The sequence below is a fragment of the Pteropus vampyrus genome, unplaced genomic scaffold (genome assembly GCF_000151845.1).
Source record: "Pteropus vampyrus isolate Shadow unplaced genomic scaffold, Pvam_2.0 Scaffold1831, whole genome shotgun sequence".
Classification (NCBI taxonomy): Eukaryota; Metazoa; Chordata; class Mammalia; order Chiroptera; family Pteropodidae; genus Pteropus; species Pteropus vampyrus.
In genome coordinates, this window is record NW_011890612.1 from 18,182 (window position 1) to 18,497 (window position 316).

Here is a 316-nt window from a genome sequence, read left to right on the forward strand (position 1 = left end):
GATTCCCATGTGCCAGGCACTGTTCTAAGCCCCTTCCGGGTTTTTGTCACTTAATTCTTACAACCACCTTATGAAGTCGTTTCCACATTAGAGACGAGGAAGTGGGCAACCAGGGAGATTAAGGAACCTGGCCACGTACCGAGTGGCAGCACCCACCTGGCCCCAGCACCCACCCACCCTGCTACCCCGCTGCTCTGCTGCCTCCAAAATGGTCACAGCCTGGCTGGCCTCACCTGGTCCTCAGAGCCTGTGCTCAGAGTGGGGCTGCATCTGCTTTACGGAGGAGGAAAGGGAGGCTCCATGGGCTACCTTGCTC